The sequence below is a fragment of the Trachurus japonicus genome, chromosome 21 (assembly GCF_045865225.1).
Source record: "Trachurus japonicus isolate A0001 chromosome 21, Traja_1.0".
Classification (NCBI taxonomy): domain Eukaryota; kingdom Metazoa; phylum Chordata; class Actinopteri; order Carangiformes; family Carangidae; genus Trachurus; species Trachurus japonicus.
In genome coordinates this window covers 18,627,218-18,648,351 of record NC_140927.1, presented here as the reverse complement: position 1 = coordinate 18,648,351, position 21,134 = coordinate 18,627,218, and the positions used below count along the sequence as shown (strand labels likewise).

At 39.1% G+C, this 21,134-nt stretch overlaps 1 protein-coding gene across 2 annotated transcripts in view; it reads left to right on the top strand.

Annotated features, from left to right (window-relative positions):
• Window positions 1–21,134, top strand: part of LOC146965068 (glypican-6-like) — an 87,742-nt gene that overhangs the window by 60,332 nt on the left and 6,276 nt on the right. The window lies entirely within an intron of this gene.

The window sequence follows — 21,134 nt, the reverse complement described above, 5'->3', positions numbered from 1 at the left end:
TTGGAGGCAGGATTTGCTCTAATAGTACAGTCATGTGGGGGCTCCAGACTGTTCATGAATAACAGAAGCAATTAGCATGCTTAGAGACTCCTACAAAATGAAGCTTGGTGACAGGCGCTTCCGTTCGATGGACGATAACTAGACTGGTGTACCTGAGTAGAAAATTTCCTTATCAACATCCAAGTTCAGGGTTCAGATATCTTTATTGTCCCTCGAGGGGAGATTTGCTGTACAGTAGCGGGCACGCACACACACAACATACGCGAAGACATTGGACATTAATCACAGCACTAGTGGCAAACAACCGAATAAAAAAGATGTATCTGTTACTTAAAGGTGTCAAACCGTCGGAGTGGTAGCTGTAATAAAGTTTTGCTGTGCAGTGTCGTCAAGTTTTAGTGTTAAGTGTGCTGAAGGAATCCATGCTGATTTGATCAGACCCCTGCAAGCTGCGAATTGTGAGATTTGTGAAAGGTGTTTAGGAAGAAAAATAACATGTTTTGCTTGTCTCTTGCACGGTCAGGCTCATATCCATCACTTCATAAGGTTCCACCTAAAACTGAAAAATGTAGAAATTTCAGGAAGCATTTTAATGCTTTTTGGAATATGACAACAAAATGTATATCAAAATAACACCAGATATCTGAATTAAGTTATTTTGTGGCTTCTTGAGGAAACCAAAACTGCCTGCAAACTCAACACTATAAGTAGTGTGACATCTGCCTCGTCTGGTGGAAATAAAGCATTGATCTGCAAGGATATCTCTGTATTATCAAGTCATTGTGGCAATGCATCCACTTTTAACTGAATACAGATGTAGTTCATAACAACTTGATTCTTGCCCTCCACTGGCAAGAGTCAAGTTGTTATGACCTACATGTGTTGTCAAACAACAGCTATGTTTTCATAATAACAAGGTTGTAGCAGAGCCAGGTCAGGTTTCTATAGAGACTGACCCTTACTGAGCCTACCTTAAGTTGTTACTTTATGATAAAAGGATTAACACAGGGATGTACTGGAGGTTGTGTGGTTATTGGTTAAGCACACAACTGCAGTATTTCCCTGGCTGTTTGATTCCAGTTGTGAACCTTTAAATAACATCATCTCCTTTTCCTGTGTCCTGCCTCTTTTATAATGATGAATTATAGAAATATGAAGAGGTGATCACTGCTGGGAAAGTTTAACAAGCAAAGGACAAAACAATGAATATTTAATTTGTGTAAAATTACATGAGGGAAAAAGACTGGATTTCTTTTTCATCATCACATTCTGATCCTGTTACCTTTTAATAACCTTTACTGTATAGATTTTGGTAAGCACTTGTTCCACTGTGGCCTGATACAATTTAAAGGTCCCATTATATAAAGTAAGAGTTCCCTGTTATTTTTATAAAGCAGGTATTGGTCTTATATAGGCAAGGCAATTTTATTTGTATAGCCCATTTTTAGAAACAGTTTGTCTCAAAGGGTTTTACATGGCATCATAACAACATCCTCTGCCCTTAGACCCTCACACCAACTGAGGAAAAACTCCCGGAAACCCTTTTACCCTTTTAAACAGGGAAAAAATTGAGAAACCTCAGGGCACACAGAGAAATGCATACAGCCCATATTCAGAAACTTTTTCTTGAAATGAGCAATGACACTTCTGTAACTTTGTGATGTCACAAACAATAAAGCAGTCCAGCCCACCTGGACCCACCATCTAGCCAAGTTGCTAAGGCTAAGAGCCTCTCTTCCGATTGGCTCAACAATTGTTGCTAGAGCTCTTGAGAGAAGCTTGAGAAAGGAGATGTAAAACTACACGAGACGGTTTTGGGTACATGAAACCAGTGTACTGTATGAAAACAGTGTAAAATTTGATATGTGACCTTTAAAGATTTAATTCCAACAATCATCCTGCATCATTCACTTCTGCTTGTAAAAAGATGGTTTGAATACTGTTAAAGCTTCTATTGTCTGAAGAATGAAAACTGACTATGCACTGAATGTTTATGTAGTTGTGGATTATACAGTGAATAAAACAGCCGCAGTAAGATGGCAAAAGTTGCCCAGCAAGCCCTGAATTATCTCGGTTGAGGTCATGTGTTCCAAATATCAAACACATCTGCTGTGTCCTGCAGCTTATCGCAAGCTGTCAAACATCTAACAGTAGGCAAAGGCGTGGCAAGGACACACAGAAAACTGCCCTAAAAATGCATGTGTGCCCTTGTCACAACCTTACATTTGTACATTTGTAACTTTAAAAAATTTGCATAAATTTCTGTCAAGGTGGTGCAGTTGACATCAGAAAAAAATTGTGAATTTTATGCTATCCTCAATCTTGAAGATTATTGTTGTGTCAGTACTGACCACTGAGGTCACTAGACCACATACAGTAAGATAATCCTATTACAGGAAATTTCCATGATGCACACATACAAAGAAAAAGAAAACAGCATTTGGATTTGTTATAGATGTTGTACAAAGACTCAGGAACCAAATTAAATGAGTCAGGGTTTATTACATATTAGACTCACACCACGTGAAGCATGCAGGACATGGTCTTCACCATACGCTGTATTTCTTTTCACTATCGGGACACATGCTGTTATTTGTTTGACATATAAATGATAGACTTGTAGCAATAGGTGTCACTTGTGTTTCAAACTTACTTTTGTTGCCCTGTGGTTTCTTAGAGCTAAGACAAGCCAAGTGGTCAGTGGGAGGATGCCAACCTAATGTGGTAACCGATTTATGAAAAGAAGCTAATCAGCCATTGTTTTTGAACCTGGTTCTTGCCTCGTCCCTTCTTCATGGTACTGTCTCAGTAGGTTGCTGGTAATCTTTTCGAACTGGTTTTAGTCTTTATTTCTCAGGTGTGTATAAGGAATGAAAACGAAAAAACAGTAACACAGTGCCTGTGGTTTTACCTGAAGCTTCCTGTCGTAACTGAAACTGTTCCCTGTTATTTATTTTTCATATCTCTGTGCTGTACATTAGGAATATTTGTAAAGGTGCCAGTCTTGTCTTGCGGCTGCCTTGTGCCATCATTAATGTGACAGCATTTATGTGTTTATCCTCCAGCAGGGACATGACTGAGTTCCTTGTGAGAACACATCTTTGTTGTCCCACACATATCCTGGTTTACATTCTGGCACAGGATAATTACCCGTGACAGTGACACTGCTCAGCCTTGTGAAAGTTGACAACAGTTAAAAGTGTCCTTTGATAAGAACTTCTTGTCTGGATTTACCGCTGGGTTGGTGAGTCAAAGAATGAGCAAGGGATGGCAGGGAGTGCCTGCATTCATTTCTTCTGTTGCCTATAGAGGAGCCTGGAGGAGCGGGCCCACCTCCAGCTCAATGAGCCATGACTGTTTAATTGCCTGACATTCTGTCAGAGCACACACCCTCAAAGCTCTGAGAGAAATGGAGATTTTAAAGTCCAAAGAGGGGATAAAGGCACAACAGACTGTCAGGCTCAGAGGCACATTAAAGATAAGAGGTGGTGCTTTTAATTTGACATTTGTAACAAGTTTTGTGCAGTTCAATTTAGAGGAGTTTTATTGACCCTTTTTGTCGCCCTCCTGTAATACATGGCTCATATTTTATCTGTATGGCACTATAAACAATGAGAGCCAGACACAAACAAGACTATACAGTAGCAAGACCCTGTAGGGAGCAATATTTGTCCAGACTTAACCCTCTGATCCATGACTTTGTGTCGGTTAGCAGTAACAGTTTGGAATACTTATAACGAATCAATCAGATGTATCAGATACTTTTAATTAAAATCATTAAGGCATCATTAGCAACTTGAAGGTTATTCACGTACACACTTCTAGGACTATTAACATAACCACTGGCTTTCTCTACCAACCTTGATGAATTCAGAAAGCTCCTCACAAAAAAGGCAAGGTCAGTTCATCTAAATTTGATTTAGACTGAATCTCACACTTTCCAATTACAGGACATAGTTCATCGTCCTGCAACTTTCTAAAACAAAACACCAGAAAAGAGACAAAAGGGGAGAAAATGAAGTTTTATTATTGATTAAGCTCAATGGCTCTTGTTTGCATTTTCTCCCATCTAATTTTCACCTCTTTCTTGAAATCTGAAATCAGCCATGACATTTTTGATTCTCTGTGCACAGAATATTGAATAACGCACATCAAATGGAAAAGCTATAATTGCAAACAAATTACAGCTCCGCTTTCATGTGTGCAAACATAATTCACTCCCGACTCTCCCCTCTCACTGTCTCTCTGGCTGTCACACCCTCGGTTTTTTTTACTGTTGGATAAAGTAAACAGTTCCTAAAACCAAAGTCAACAATCAACAGTGGCTATCCAGGATGTATTTATGCATACAACCCCAAGGTTAGACTAAACTTGCATCAGCAATTCCAGACCCTTGCTAGAAACAGAAAAAAAAAAAAAAACCTTCACAAAATATTGTGGAAAATGCTCATCAGGCAAACTGCCGCACACTTTTTGAAAACACTCACAGTGGTTTCTAACCTTGGGTCACAAGATAAATATGAGGGATTGCATGTGGATTAACTAGATAAACAAAAAACTGTGTGTTTATTTTCCAACCTTGGTTAACCTTTTTTTTCTTTTTTCAGTTTCTTTTTGTTTTGGTGAAACACTGCAAACCCCAACTTTTCAGACCTCTGATATTTATTCAAAAAAAAAAATGACCAGGAATTTTTTTGCTGAAAGACACTCTTGGCACTTGGAATAATAATTCCTCTGACATATTCTTTTTTTTCCCATGAGAAATTTGGTTACTTTAAATCTTAAATTTATATCTACCACAAAAAAAACTTAATATCAAAACCTGTTGCGTGCCGTCACCAGATCCTACTCATTTGCACGTATTAGCTTAAAGCTGCAGTATGGAACTTTTGTCTCCCCCCTCTGGCAGTGAGAGTAATTACACAAGCAGATTTTTTTATATAGGCTATATATAATAATACATTATTTAGTTAGAGTAAATGTACTTTAACAGTCACTGATCTGGCGGCATGGTGGATTGATGCTTAGAATTGCTGCTTCGTAGCAATAAGGTTTTCCAAGTCTCAGTTTTCCCCATGTTTGTGATTTTGTTCTTCTGTAGGTACTCTAGTTTCCTGCCACTACAGCACACAGTTCAATAAACTGCTCTGCCAAAATGCTACTGAGAGACTGTCGATGTTATAGCTTTGTAACAGGCCAGTGATCTGCCAAGGTTCTCCCCTTGCTTTTAGCAAGTGCATTGTCTTCCATGTCTTAGGAGTGATGGAGCTTTGGCATGTGGGGGAAACTTGAATTCTCTTCTCACATTCATGTAAGGATGAATTATTCTTTCAAACTGTTTGAACAACTTACAATATAAAGGGAATCCATACAGTGTGAATGATATCAGCCAATTAAAATTGGTTAGCTAAACTGTAACTTTAAGGCAAATGTTAGAAATTAACTCTTGATCCGTAGATACATGCGTGACATAATCTTAATCATAAACTGAAAACCGTTAAGTATATCGGACAACATAATAAGGTACTGCAACTAGATTTACCCACAGGGCCAGCAGAATGCACAGGAGCCCAGATCTGGGCGCCTGTGGCCCGGGGGTAGAGAGGGTTATCCACTAATTAAAGGGTTTGAGGTTTGATCCCTCGTTCCTTCAGTCAGAATCTCTGTACTTAACCCCAAAGTGCCCCCGATGTATCACTGGTGTATGTATATGGTAGAAAAATGCATTGAATGTGTAGGGAATGTGTGTGCTATAAGAATGTGTGAGTGTGCCTGGTGTAAAAAGGCACTTTGAGTGACTGTTCAGACCAAAAAAATCTCTCTCTCCGTTGCCCATGAAGTTGGAATAATTTTGTTTTCAGACACATTCCTCTTTTTGTTCCTGTTATAAAGGTTAGCTGTGGTTAAATTTTCATAGTAATATGTTTAGAAATGATTCATCAATAGAGTTTTGAGATAGATATGCACTTTATCTATCAAGAATAAATCACATTGTCACAATTCTTTCTTTTTCTTTTTTATTTCTTCTCATTTCATGAGAAGAGGCAAAAAGAAAATACTGTATATATAAATATATTATATACACACACACAAACACACACATGCTGTAAGTAAGCTATATATAAATGCAGTCCATTCATCATTTGTGGACATAAATGGAGTTGGTAGATGAAGAAATTGTATAGTCCACTTTAGTGGTGTCTGAAAGTTGTTTCGCAGGATTCTCACAGGAAGGAATATTGGAAATATAACATTTACAATTAAAAGAAAAAATAATATGTAAACCTCGCTGTTTTTTTCACCTGTCATAAGGTGGATCCAAGTCTTAATAAGTGAGGTGAGACGCCCCCAATCCCCCACCACAATTCAAACCCCATTTGGAATAACATAACATTAGGTACACTGAAAAACCTTTTTTCTCTCTTTTTTGCCATGTCCACTTGGAAACACTGAGTGAAACATCCATGTGTGGTTTCTGAAGTCAGTTGTCAGGAAAAAGGCACAACCACTCCTTTCCCAAAATTTTGACCCTGGCATTATGTGTCTGCAGCCTATGAACATGTCAAGCCACTAAAACATTCTTGTTTTGGATACAGCTTAATGGAAGTAAAGTGGGCCTATCCACAGCTCTTTTCTCTGAGTTGTTGTACGTATTGACTCTGGCCCATGGCATGCAATTATGGAGATTCCGCAGATTCTAACATAACTCCTACTTTTCCAAAGACCACACAAAAATAAATAGACAAGAATTATACATGTGGCGTGATGCTTCAGGGTATTGTTTGGCATATACCTTTAACTGTTCTATGCTACTTAAACATTTCTGGTGTGACTAGCCTTATATGCAACCCAGAAGAAACATTATTTATTATTATCACAGAAACAGCACAGACCTCTGAATGTTCAAATCATGATCACTTCCCTTTTCAAACTTACCACCTGTGCATTAGTCACCAGACAGGCTGCTTGTGGTTTTTGCCATTTGTTAAACAACAACAACAAAAAAGAAAAACGTAGAAAGCTCACCAAAGCAGACATGAGGCAACATTTTCTCAGTTTACCACAACGTTAACTGTTGGCCAGGTCCATTTTAAGCATGATGTTGTCATGTGATTACACGTCTACACAGAGATATCCTCCGTTTTACGTTGGACAGGAACCTGAAGACGCTGGTATATGTGCATCTGTATGGCATGTTCCGACCCACACCACAGTGACGCTACTGTATGTTTTCCTTTTTAAGGGTTAACAGATAGATCGACAACATGTAGAAGCATTATTTACTTTGTTTACTGCTTGGGTGGAGCTGAGATGGAATAGGGTTACCAAGAATACCAGGAATTGAGCGCCTGGGTCTGGGATTTCTCTGTAAGATCTGTTCCTGTATCCTGGGAAAATACCCGTGGAAACCCAGAATTTCTGGCATTTAGCACATTTTTATCCATGTGGTACAAAAACGCAGCAACAAATGTTCTGTGGTTCTCAGTCTGACAGTGATATAATTTCAAACATAACATCTATATCTGTCTGTCTGTCTATCTATCTGTCTACAGTATCTATCTATCTAGAAAGTGCAGAAACGCAATGAGACTCAATGTGTTTATATATATTTCTAATTGAAGACAAAATGAAACTGTAGGTTTCATATGGGAAAGTAAAATCAAGCAAGTTTGTATGTATGACTGCGTAATAATATATGACTACACTATTTATTTGTATGCTAACAGTACTGTATGTAGTGAAAAACAACCATACTGTATAACAATGTCCACAGTTCTCCTACAGCCAGTATAAGGATTTCTGCAATGATGGCTCCCTTGTGTGATTCTAACAGAGGGCAAGTTTACAATGCATAGCCACCTCCCAGTTCCCCCTCATAATGTGCACCGTTATTGTGAGTAGCCACCTGTCTGTTGTTAGTGGCTTTATAGCTTTTAGTGTTTATATATAGTTTATAGTGACTGCATCACTAAAAAAGTGATTTCTGAAGACAACTTAGTGTTTTTGGCTCCAGCACTGCAAGCGGCCGTTTAAAGCCTTTCAGCTACAGTGAATGCCTGTACAGTAGGTTGGTTTCAGTGATGTTGCCAGTTGCTTCAGTTATTTCTTCAGCTGGTACACTAGTTTGTGGAAGAACAGTAAAAACTGATTTCAGTGGTCTTGTTTGTTTCCTACAGTATACAGCTGTCTTGGTGTCCTTTTCTTTATGTTGGCTGATGTTGGTTGTGTCATCTGTTTATTATAGTATTCCGGAACAACTTGTGCATAGTTTTTTTTTTCTTGTCAGCAACTCTTTCATTATTTCATTTTTTGACATACAGTAGTCCCCAAGAGACTGTTTAGCACAATAAAAGCAGCCATAGTAGAAAGTGTAGAGAAGGAGGGGAAAAACTTGAATGGTTGTCAGTGGAGGAGTTGATCTGAGAGATGGTCTGTTATCATAATGGTTGGTGAACTGAATGTAATCTTCCAATTAATTTCATGACATTTTTTTATCGCAATATATATGTAATGATAATATACTTAACTAAATTTTGTGAAAATGAACAAAAATGTTTACTATTACCACTGTTGAACTATCACTGATAAGCTAAGGCAGCAGTATGTATGTGAACCTTCTACTTTCAAGACTCTGCATGATTAATGTTGTCATTAAGCGATTTGAACCTAGAGATCTGTTTGGTCTGATAATGACTGCACTACATCAATAAAATCAGTCTTATTTTAAAGATAATGTAGAAATTACTATTTACATCAAATCATCTTCTTCAGACCTGCATTAAGTGTCAATCCTGATCCTCAAAAGCTTTTTTTTTTCTTGAAGGCATAGCTAGTCCAACTACGATACACAGACACGTCTGTGTGCGCCATGTTCTGTAATGATCTGTATGCAAAGCAGAGCACGGGTATGTAGGCAGTGATGAAAGCATGCACAGTGTCATGTGCATGTCTGCATTTAAAATTTAGATGTGGAGAAGTGTTCGTTTTTAGTGCCTATACAGCTCGCTTGGCATGGAAGTGGCAGTTTTTTTTTATATTGTTCACTTTGAGAAAGACTGCTATTGCAAGTTTTTTTCAAAATAAAACACTTACTTGTGTTCTCAGTCACTGGTTAGATTCCCCGACAGTGTAGCTCTGCACGGGGGAGGCACAACTCAGAGAGGTAACATACTTCTGTTAACTACCCAGTTCACCAAGAGAACTGTCTACCTTGAAAGAACGACAGCACAGGTCATGTGTACGCATGCAACATACTTAATTTCTGTTGTCTGGAAACCTTTTAGATGAAGCAATTATGACAGGAGTTACGTGACAGCATATGAAGAGACAAAATCCACGTCGGGAGAAGGAGGTTGGGTTTGATAGATGGGTCGACAAAATACAATTACAAATTAATGCTGATCATTTCCAGTATACGACTGTGAATCTGTAAACAATCTGTGTTTCTTTTATTCATGACCACTCTGCTGCTTGCGTGTTCCGTTGGTTCATATCCAGATGCATGCACAAGTATGGTCATTTAGGTTGAAGGAATTGTTGGAATAGATGTTTCCTTGGGGAAGGTCCAAGGTTCAAGGCCTCTTCAGTCCTACTTCTGTGAGTGGAGTACCATGCTTTCCTTGAAATGAGCATTCACCATTATTCTATCTAAAGAAGGCATGATTGTGTGGCTGTGTAAACATGTGGTGCTATACAGTCACTGCTGTGCACACTTTTCTTAATGGACCCCTAAGATCTTCAGGATCTGTTCCAGTGCACATGATACAAACAAAAAGCAGACACGCTTTTGCCTGTCGGCGTGGTTCGTTCTGATTCTAAGTATACATGTAAGAAGCCTCATCTTTTGAAAGGAAGGAAATGTGTATGTAAATGAATGGGAGGCAGAGCCCCTCTTCATCACACATCCATCACTTTGTGTCAGGAGGTACAGCATAATTAAATAATGCGCCTGACGAACATGCACAGAGGCAAATCCCATAGAGACACATCTCAATCAGGCTATCAGAGAATTGGGGTTACAGCTATACAGCACGCCAAAGCTCCATGACCTTGGTCCTGTAGTGAGATAAAGACATCAAATCAAAAGGTGCAACAACCATAGAATACTTATCTTCCTCCACTGTTGTCAGTCACAACGCGACTAATGTTGTCAAGGAGATACAGGAGGCGGAGTAAGAGAACAGGGCTTTACTGCTAACTGGGTTGGAAACAGCTCACAGGCTTAAAGTGGCAATCTTGATGATTTCAGCCATGGTCAACATCTTTGGTTACTGGTGGGAAGAAGCAAATGTGAATTAATATTACAGGACATAGGCTTGTCGATTTAGTGAAGTAGTCAGGCAGTAATTGGCTTTTTTCCATTATTCTGTGGGCATCCGTGAGTGAAAGAAGTTGGTTACCTGGCTGTAAAGTTGGAGATGTGCAGCCTGTCGCCTGCAGCTGCTCTAATCTAACAGCTCTGTGCCTGCTCCTTCTTGTTCCATTACTCCCTGCAATATTTCAAACTGATCCACTGTCAAAAAAATGTCTTGTTTCGTATGAACTACGGCAGGAAGTCCCAAGCTCACTCTCAAACAGATTGGACTTCCTGTGATTCTTTCTTTATATAAGTCAACTGGTGTTTACCGCTTAAATGTGTTTAATGTATAGTTGCACCAGTAGCAAAGGTTTGGTCTTCATCAGCAGCTACTTATATACAACATTTTTTTATAAAGGAAAGTCGCCACAAACAGATATTGCAATATTTTCATCAGTGGGCCATACTGGCTCAATTACTATTGTTTCACCTCATCAATTAATTAACACTGGCTTAACAGAAATGTCTTTAAGGCAAGTAATTGTCTTCTCTCTATTATACAAGAAGGAGAAGTAAAAATGACAAGAATTCACCAGTTTGATTAACTCTCTGAGAAAATCTCAGAATAATTGCAGTGCATTTACATGTGTGTGTCTATGTGGTGTAAAACAAAAGGTACCACTTCCAAAACCATTCTTGATACATTTGACATCTTTCAAAAAAGTTGAGTTCAAGACAGTTCAAAATTAACTTCAAAAAGAACAAGTTGAGTCTGTAAAGAAACAGTGTGTTATCAAAAGAAATGCATTTAAGAGAACTCTGATTTCTGCACCTATGGTGAACAATAAGACATAAAACCAATCCAGAAGTACATGCAGAGTAATCTTTAAGCAGCTCTTAACTAATCACATGATTGATCGCATGTGAACTCCTATATGGATTATTTCTTATCTGATCAGCTTTCTTTGTGATTTAAATTAATTCAACTAAGATGAATTTATATATAGACGCAATGAAAATAGACACAAAACCAAAATGAAAAGTCTGCAGAGGTACAACAGAGAAACAAACACAAAGAAAATTTGAAAAAAATCTAAAAACTTGTCAAAACCAGCTTACAAAAAAGCAGCAATTGCAACCTGCAAGATAAAAAATAACCATATTCCGGTTTATACTGCATGTACTGTATTGCACAGGTTGTCCTGACCAGAGTAGTACAGGGGAAAAAATATGAATTCAAAGGTCAAATAATCTGTTCTGAGTATCTCAGCGCTGCGTTCTCGCCTCTTTTGCTGTTCTGCCGTTAGATAAATATGTGCCCTGCCCCTGAGTTAGCTGCAGCTACTGGTTCACAAAGTCATATCGTGTTGACCTCAGCCCCGCTCAGAGTGAAAAGGCTGCTACAATTAACACATCACAAATTCTGTCCATATGTTATGTCTATAATATGCTGTAAAAGTCATTCAAAGACAGTACAAGGAGTCAACTGTGGTCAGTTATGTACTGTACAGTCATCTGATGATCCTGCTGCTTTGTTGCTGTACATTGTTACACTGCAACGGATATAGATACAGTTGTGTTTGAAAGTTTGTCAAACCTTTAGTTTATCATTTTAGTAAAGTATTCTAATTGTTAGATTGCAAAACAATTATAATGTAAAATCATAATATTATCATAATTCATTATTTATGAGTAATTTTAATTTACTGAATAAATGTAACAGATTTTCACACAGTGAAGATAAAGCCACTGAAATGAGACAAATATTTTTAGAACTGACCTTTAATTCAATGAGGAAGCATGTCATGTATGTGAACCTTTACTTTCAGTATGTGGTGTGTGCAGCACATATCGGCTTTTAGGAATTTCATCCCATTCCTCTGTAGTGAACAGTGTCAACCCAGGAATGCTGTTGTCTTTTACTGACGTGACTTTCAATTGGATGAAGGACACAACTTTAAATTCTAAAACATCAACTGTATTTTCCTTTAACCAGTCTTACAGTACAGGTGGAAGGATTCATGTTTTCATGGTGGTTATCTTGCTGCTTGACCCACCCTCAATTGAGACTCAGTTCACAGACAAATGTCTTGGCATTTTCCTTCAGCATTCACTGGTACAGTGTATTTCAGAATTCTTAGCCCAGATGCAGAAAAACCAGCCCGAACCATGAATCTCCCACCACCATGTTTCAGAGATTGGATAAGGGACTTGTGCTGGAATGCACTGTTTTCCCTGTTCTAAACATAACGCTTCTCATTTAAACCAAAATGTTCTATCTTGGTCTCATCCGTCCACAAAACATGTTCCCAGTGGCCCTCTGGCCCGTCCTCGTGGTGAGCAAACTGCAGTGTTCTTTTCAGAGAGCAGTGGCTTTCTCCTTGCAACCCTGCATCTCACACCATTGTAATTCAGTGTTTCCCTGATGGCAGACTCATGAACATTAACAGAAGCCAGTGTGAGTGTTAGAGGCCTCTACTTGCTTAGAAGTTGCCCCAGGGTTCCTCACTCCTCTTGGAGTGATCTTTGGTCAACCAATCCCGGAGACGTTAACAATGATCTTGTATTTTATCCACTCATAAACAGTGTTTCTCACTGTGGATTGGTGGAGTTCAAACCTTTTCCGCCCCTAAAAGCATCAACCCCTTTCAGTAATCTCATGATACACTTCACAAATGAGTATTGTGAAAATGTGCCTAGATCCCTGTTATTTCAAAAACATGGCGCCACTGACACCTAGTTATCATCTCATTGATACTGTAGAAAACACCTAATGTTATCTTCCAATTAACTGCTATCCACATGCATTTGCCACTCACAGGTATGTGATATGAATATTTTTTTTCAACAAATAAATTATCAGGTTTAACTTTTTTGTGAGTTTTTTGTTTAATTAACACTTCAACTCTTTTTGGAACTCATGTGAAATCTGATGGTTGGAGCATACCAAGGCCACAAAAGAAATCTTCATTAATAGGTTTAACCACTCCACAGTTTGATTAAAGATCATTTTGATAAGTTAATTAAGTGATTCATATGATCAGTCTAATTTCAATGGTAACATTGGCTCACTGGCCATGACAGGGCTTATCTAAGTGACAATCAAATACAAATAGACAGACATGCACACTGAGTTTATTGGTGACTCTACTAAAGTGCCCATAGGTGTGAATGTGAGCATGACTGCTTGTCAACCCTGATGTGGCGATCTGCCCCACCCTCACCCAGTGTCAGCTCAATGACCCTCGGATGAGCTGGATATCTTAAATTAAGAATTGTGAAGAGTTTACAAACTTTACAGTAACATTTCAGTTAATAATTATTAAGTACAGCAAGTTCCCAAAGCCCTCAATTGTTTTTTTCCTGTGAGATTTTTATAGTCGCACCCACCATTTTTCATCTGCGCTAAACTTCATTGGCATGTGCTACTTAAGTGTTAATTTATTTTAACACTCTGATGGATGTTTTTGCAGAGAGTGAGGGGTGTCAGCAATGCATTATTAAAGATCTTCTATTATAAGACTCAGGGTGACATGTAATTTCTCTTTTGGTTCAAAGTTAAACATTTCTAACAACTCGGAGCGATGCAGAGTTAAAGGCTTGAAGACATTTTGACAGTTTCAGAGCAGTGCTTTAATCAAGTCAGTTTAGATCTGTTGAATTAGTATAGTATTTAAACTGGTTCTAATGTTACATCTAATGACCCATTTACACCTAGTATTTTTAATGTCACAAGAAATGCATGAATGTGGATTTCTTATGGATCTTACAAAATGCATGTACTGTATGTCAACAGGAGTTGCAGATATATGAAAGCTGTAGCTGTTGTAGCTTTTGTGGGTGTCTTTACAGTTGTGAATACATGTGAAGAATTCATAAAACATTGTTAATTAAATGAGGACAAACAGAGAGGGGGAGGTGAGGAGAGAATTTGCACATGCTATGGTGGAAAAAAAATATTATTCGCTGTGATGAAATGGTCAGGGTTTTTATCTGGTTTTCATACAATTATGACAACCATAACAATAACCACCTCAACTTGTGAATTTTATTTAATTTTTTATTTTTTGTTTGTTTTTTTTTATTTCTCAGACACCAAGTCAACCAAGCAGCCACAGTGCTAATACCACAGTCACTCCATACGTCGTCCCTTCTTTCACAGCGACTAATGCTGGTGCCATAAAGGCTCTGCTACTTTTCATATCTGTCAATGCATTAATGAGGCACATTGGCCCCATTACACTCTAGGCTGCTTGCCTCTCAGGGGAACAAGGGCAGCAGGGAGAGCCCATGCCTGCCGATGATTGCTCTGTTCTCCACAGAGCATAGCTTCCCTTTAATCATCTCCCTTTTTCAAACTTCTCCTGTCGTAGCCTTGGGCGAAATCACGAGCGCAAACTCACCACTGTTTCATCAATATTCTGTCATTTTTCCCCAACACGGGGTCATTGTGTGATAAATTTTGCTCGCCACGATAAACCATATTGCCTAACTATGTAGTTGCTGTGGGACTGAGTAAATGGTTTGAGGCAATATTATGTAAAACGGGCCATTGAATATGACCCACTGTGTTCCACGTAAATACAACAAGAGCTCCAGCGAAATGCACCAATTTGTCACTTCTAAGATAAAAGACTTGATCATATTGTGTCAAATATGGACAAAAATCCAATCTTTACGAGGCCAGGTTGAGTTCTAGCAGCAATTCTCTACCATTTGTGAGGAATAAAGTGTCACAAATATCCCTAAAATCAAAACTGATTGAAAATAAATGTCTCTTTTTTAATATACCAGAGATAAAATGCACATTAAATATACTATATACAGTAAATATATATAAATTACTCAAGTAAGTGATCAAACCTGATGATGTCTGGTTGAAGACACCAAAGTTGCTGGCTTGTATCTCCTCTAACGACACAGTTTCTGCTATTTTTGGAACCGTTTTCCCATTTTTGTGTTGTTTTCTTCAAGGTACACAGAGATTCACAGTCACATTAAATTAAAGGCATGATGAATTATTTCTCCTACAACAGTTATGAAGACTATAAGTTGAAAATAAAGTTATGCCTCCAGGGCGTCACAGACGGAACAGAGCGATTTAACTTTCTCTCACTGAAGTGTGGTATCAAAGCTGAATTTGACAACACAGACAGTATGGCAGCAAACCAGGTATAATGTATTGTGCAATTACATCCACACACTGCGGTGTACTTTTTTTAAGGAAGCAGTTTCAAATCTTTAACAATGTGCCGCACTGATAAGTGATAAATATGCATTATTTTTGTTTATTGCCTCAATGGTACATTCTCCCCAGTTTCTGTCACTTACACTATTAAGATGGATCTCACAGCATTTCCACTACACTGTGTGAAAACCCAGGCTGCAAAATCAAAACAAATGCAAAATAATAGCCAGTTTTGAATAGCAATGGATTTTCACTTTATGTCAAGTATCTATTCCCAGACACCGGCATAATAACAATCCCACGGTGTTGTCACTGACAGTGCTGTCACCGGGAGATGTAAGAGAGATTTACACGCTGGCCCGGCTGAGGCTTTGTCGAGATGTCGGTGTAAAAATGATGCTGTAATATTCTCCTGTGGCAGATTTATCGCAAGGACATAATCAGTTGTAATCAAGGGAAATAAGGAGGGTGGCTTGGGCTGAGAGTTGAGGAAAAGTGCAATGTCCAAGGAAAATGCTTAAAAAGAGGGTTTTATCATGAGCGAATGGCATGAAGCCCGGCAGTGGAGGACACAAACCAGCGCTGCGCTGTCATATCAAACCTCGTTTAGTTTGCAAGTGGTTTGTGTGCTGTTTTCTAACCGCGATTTGCTTTTCCATTTCCATCTGTGTGAGCACTGCAAGACAAACAGCTGAGGGACGTCTTTCCAGTCTCATCTATTGTGAAATCACAGAGGGGAAACATATTTGCTTTTGCCCTCTGTTGATGGATATTGATTGGACGAAGACAGCCCCCCCATCTATATGCGCTCTTGTAGTTACCTGCTCTAAGCAATACGGCCAGTCACCTTTTGCCCAGTTTCCAGACAAGGGCAGAGCAGACAAAGTGGAGGCAACTGCCACTCAAAACATTATCACAGAGGACATTTGCTCTGTATGCTTCGGGCTGGCCAATATTATTTCTACACTACTGATTTTTTTAATATGCTAAAAGTGCTTCAGAGCCAGATGGCAGGTCTTGGTTGAGAGAATCTGCTGTTTATGGATAGACCTGAACCAGTGAGGAGGGCTTTATGACGTGTTAGACACCAAGATTAAATAGCCATGTCCGGGGACATACACCCACAGGGCCTCAGCCCCCTCTGATACTCGACACTGTAGCAGTTGATCTGTTGGCTAGGTTACCGACACACTGCCCCCCACCACCCCCACCCCCAGACTTAGACAGGAGGGTGTATTAGTGTTTGAGGACTGGCTCAGTCAACAATATAACTCCAACAAGAATGTGATGAAGGGGCAGAATTATTCTTACTTCGGCCATCCTGCTTGTGAGAAACTATTCCGACTTGTCCCCGAAGTGGTCACTGGTCAGGGAGAGACTGAAGGCAGGGCCAAGGTCTCGGCATGAGCAGAAGTGACTCACTGACCTCTGTAATTGAGATGCAGGAAGAATACTGCATTCGTATCAAATGAAAAACTATTTTAACGCAGACAGGAGGAGCAGTTGCCAGGGAAAATAAGTTGATCGAGGAGTTGTCTGCTCCTTGTGGTTTGGTGGCAAGACCTGCTGCCGGGTCTATGATTAGATCGAGCATGCACTAGTTTAGCTCAGACTCGCACCAGAGGGATACGCTCCGTGTCAGAGGAGTGATCACATCCCAAGATAGGTGTGTGAAAAATGATAATTGTTAAGTTAACAAGATAGAGGTGTTTTAACTGTTGGGGACAGAATGCCCAATAAGCTGTTTTTATTGCTCGCGCGAGGGAGAGAAAGGGAGATTTAGCAGCTGACAGAACAGCCAGGGGAGACACTGAACACTGTAGCTCAGCATTGGCAGCGCTGTGAGCATGATTTGTGTGTGCTTTAGAGAGAAAAAGTTAAAGAGATAGTCTAGCCACTACTCCCTTTTTATATATTTTTTATTGAAAGGCAGATAGCACGTCCAGGCATTATCCCACAGCCAGATAAGAGCTGAGGCCCCTGACATTGTGCCGTTGCCAAGAGTGTGACTACAGCTTCAAAGCCAGTGACACGTCAGCTTTTGATCTGAGAATAGGCAAGGGCATCTGAAAACCACTGGTCAAAGTACAGATCACTCACATTTGTATGCTGAGCCGAAAGGTGGCACGCAGCTGCCACCCTGCCTCTGTGCATGCAGGGGAAAGAAAAAAAAAAGAAAAAAGGAACCCCTGACCTGTCTCAGCTCCATTCAAACAGAAACAAGGCAGGATGATAAATATTGTAAGAAATACTCTGAGTGTCTGTAAACACGCAGATTTGAAGCGTGATAAATGACATTAGCTTGGCAACTCATGCTGCTGTTTTTGGAAATATTTATTTCCTGCAAACATCACACTTCATGTTTGTTCGTTGAAGCATGGCAGTTACCTTAAACTGTGAGTAAACAGTGCGTTGTATACCCAGCATGTTTGGTTAGATTTCATTTTCATCGTGGCAAGCTAAGCTATGTGAGCTGTAATACATTACAGGCTACTTACAGTCCTGTTTACTGCTGAATTAATCTCCTGCATTGTGGTTTAGTGCTGTTTGGTAAACTTCCTGTTTTTCTGCTACTGAGGAAACAAGCAAAGAGGCGTGGAAGGAGAAAAAAGAACATTTGATTAAATATCAAATTAAATTCATATTTATGGAACATTTAAAGTGGCGTAAACATCAGCAGCAGCTACAATCACAGCCTACAATTCATTTCATTTTGGTTCTCAGGACATATAAAATGAGGATATAGTGAAAAGGTGGAAGAGGACAGCTGTAGGAGCAGTCCAGGCATACACTGTGTATCGCGGTGGAAAGAGAGAGCGGCCGCAGGCTTTATTCACAAAGCTCCTCAGAATAGGACTCCGGTCTAGGAAACCTTCACTTTCATTTAGGACGAAGGAAAAGACCAAAATGGAGATGAGACGAGAGTCATAGGGAGGAGGCAAAAAGACAGGGAGAGGGAGAAACACAATGAAGTAATATATGGTTCTTGACAGGAAGCTCAGAGACAGAGGGCAAAAGAGGAAAAAGTATGGCAAAGAAGAGAGCAGGAGAAGCTGCACCTCACTGCGGCTTCTCCTCTTCAAGGTTTAAAGTGATGCTTATTCATGAATAACTTTATATCTGCTTGTTTAAGCCCAAACTCAACCATCGCTAAATCAAAACAACCTGTGATAGTTTTTGTTACTGTCATCACATCCCAAACCAACAATGAATTGACTCAACTAACAAGTGGTGTTTTATGTAGCCAAAGCCTGACAAAGCTTATTCTTTTGTTTAAAAAAAACACAACACACACACACACACACTACTCAGACACACTGTTACATTGGGTGACAGCCTCTTCATTACAATAAACCTGTTCAGTGTAGTTTATTTTGAGTAAATTCCACATACACCACCATGCTGCTGTAAATACTAATTAGAGAACCAAATGTACCTAACACATACGCCGTTTACTCCTGTTTGTGCCCAGATGTTTCAACCATCTGAAAAAAAATCAGCTTTATAACATGAAAGGCATTTATAAAGTTTGGCATCTGCACTTCTTTTTCCCAAAGGTGTGTTGAATATATTGTAGAAAGAGTGAGACAATTAAATAAAAAAGTTTTTTTTTTTTTAAAAACACCACTGAAACCTTTTTTTAAAACTCTACAACTGGACAGAACTAAATCAAAGGCGACTGTATTTTCTCTTTCATAATGAATACTAATAGAAAAAAAAACCTTTCTAAGTGTCCTACAAACCTGCATGACTGAGGACCTTCACAGTCGGTAATGTGAAGCAGAATAATCCATTATAGTCCTTTCTTAAGCATCCCCGGGCACACGTTTTTCACAGAAGTGTACGGAACATTATAGACAGCATGCCTTGAAGAAACATAGAATATAGATGATGTGATGCATAAAACAGAATGGGAGCAAGGCCATGTATGGCTGTGTCAGATGAGCCTTCATCGCTGAGACCTTGGCAAAGTAGAAAACATTAAATTCTTCTGTTCTTACTTTCAGTACAAACCAATATGTGACACAAAATTTAACTTTGATGCCACAAAAAAATGATAATACTGTTACAATGTCAAAATAATTACCACGTAATTACTTTGTAATTAGCTAAACAGAGAGTGGAGTTTGAAGAAAAAAGAAATCGGGCTTTATTAAAGAAACACTAACACATGTGTTATGTCAAGTTGGGGTGAGGGTAGAATTATCTAATGATCTAATTAAATCCAAAGCCTCCTTTTTCTTCATTGCTTCAAGTCATTTTATTTATCTAGTAATAAACACTATACATGCTAAATAAACATTTAATAAAACACTGTTATCTTTCAAATGAAAGTTTTTTTTTAATCTGTCTGGATGCTCCTCTACATAAGAAGACTTGAAGTGAATTTTTTTGGCTTCCTGACAAAATATATTTTTCAATCTATTCACTGAGCTTATAAATGGTTCATTAAGTTGAAGAAATTTTGTTTTATCATCTCATGAGGGAACACTGAATCTTTTAGTCTATCTCAACAATTAAAGATCACCAAATCTAGAAATATGTGGTTTTTACTGGGGCAAAGATGAGCACTGTCAAGTGTGTGTGTGTGTGTGTGTGTGTGTGTGTGTGTGTGTGTGTGTGTGTGTGTGTGTGTGTGTGTGGTGTGTGTGTGTGTGTGTGTGTGTGTGTGTGTGTGTGTGTGTGTGGTGTGTGTGTGTGGTGTGTGTGTGTGTGTGTGTGTGTGTGTGTGTGTGGCAGTATGTCAGCGTGATTGGAGAGAAAGAAAACAAAATGTGTATTTTCCCTGCGTGTGAGCATGTTGTTGAGGTCCTGTGAAGGAAGAGTGATAATATAGATGAAACTGGTTTGCACATCCAGTGAGTAAACGCCTCTGTAATTGGCCTTGTTAGCCCTTATTATTGAACCATAGGTATCATATACGCTAATGTTACCTTTGCTGTCGCCAGGAAACAGAGAAACTGCCATGCATCATAATGTGTCATCTGTTAATATGTCAGTGGAAACAAATTACACAATATAATATCTGTGAGGTTCACATCAGGATATGTGGATACTTCAATGTGAGACGAAGTGTTATTGTTTGTGATCCTCATGGTGAGTTTTTAGAAAATCAACCTTGACAGTAACGGGCAGTTGTTTATAATGTTCAGCTTCTACTCACATACACTCACACACACAAATACACGCTAATCTCTGCTTCTTTGTATACCACCATTCCATCACCATCCTGGAGTGATACTGTAACATGCTTTTCCTGTTTGTCCTTGCAACTTATACCTGTTTCCCGTCACATGTGCTCATTCAACATGGGACCATGGAGATTCATGTAAAAAATGGAAACGTCATTAAACAATTATTTTCCATCTGAAATCTATTTCCCACCTTCATTTCCCTCCCAGTTGCTTTCATCTCGTCATTTCCCAACGTCATAGTGCCATCTAGTGTGCACTGCAGCTGCTTGCATGCCAGGGCAGCTTGTTGCAGTCATATTATTTATTCATGGGCAATGCGCAATGAAGTGAGACTTTTTTTTCCCAGAGGCACATTTATTATTGTGTGAAAGGGCCTTTCAACGTTTCCTCTTCTTTTGAAACTTAGCTCCTTTAAGCATCAGACATTTGAGGTATTTTAGGTTCATGGAGGACT